The sequence below is a fragment of the Myotis davidii genome, unplaced genomic scaffold (assembly GCF_000327345.1).
Source record: "Myotis davidii unplaced genomic scaffold, ASM32734v1 scaffold373, whole genome shotgun sequence".
In the NCBI taxonomy this organism is placed as follows: Eukaryota; Metazoa; Chordata; class Mammalia; order Chiroptera; family Vespertilionidae; genus Myotis; species Myotis davidii.
In genome coordinates this window covers 659,673-659,910 of record NW_006287255.1, presented here as the reverse complement: position 1 = coordinate 659,910, position 238 = coordinate 659,673, and positions in this window count along the sequence as shown.

The window sequence follows — 238 nt, the reverse complement described above, 5'->3', positions numbered from 1 at the left end:
CTTCGAACCAGTCACAGGGCGGAGGGCATCCAGCCAAGTGTATCCATCCAATGGTCTTGGAGAATTAGCCTCACTTCTATCTAGAGAGGTTATTTTATGGCTTCCAAAGTAATAGAGTGCCCTATTCTTAATGCAGCATCAATAACAGCAGTTGCTTCCTACATAGGCTAAAGATTAACAACGGGGCTTGGGCAGATTTATAGGGCAGGTTATTATACCCTGGAAATAGAGGGTGTTA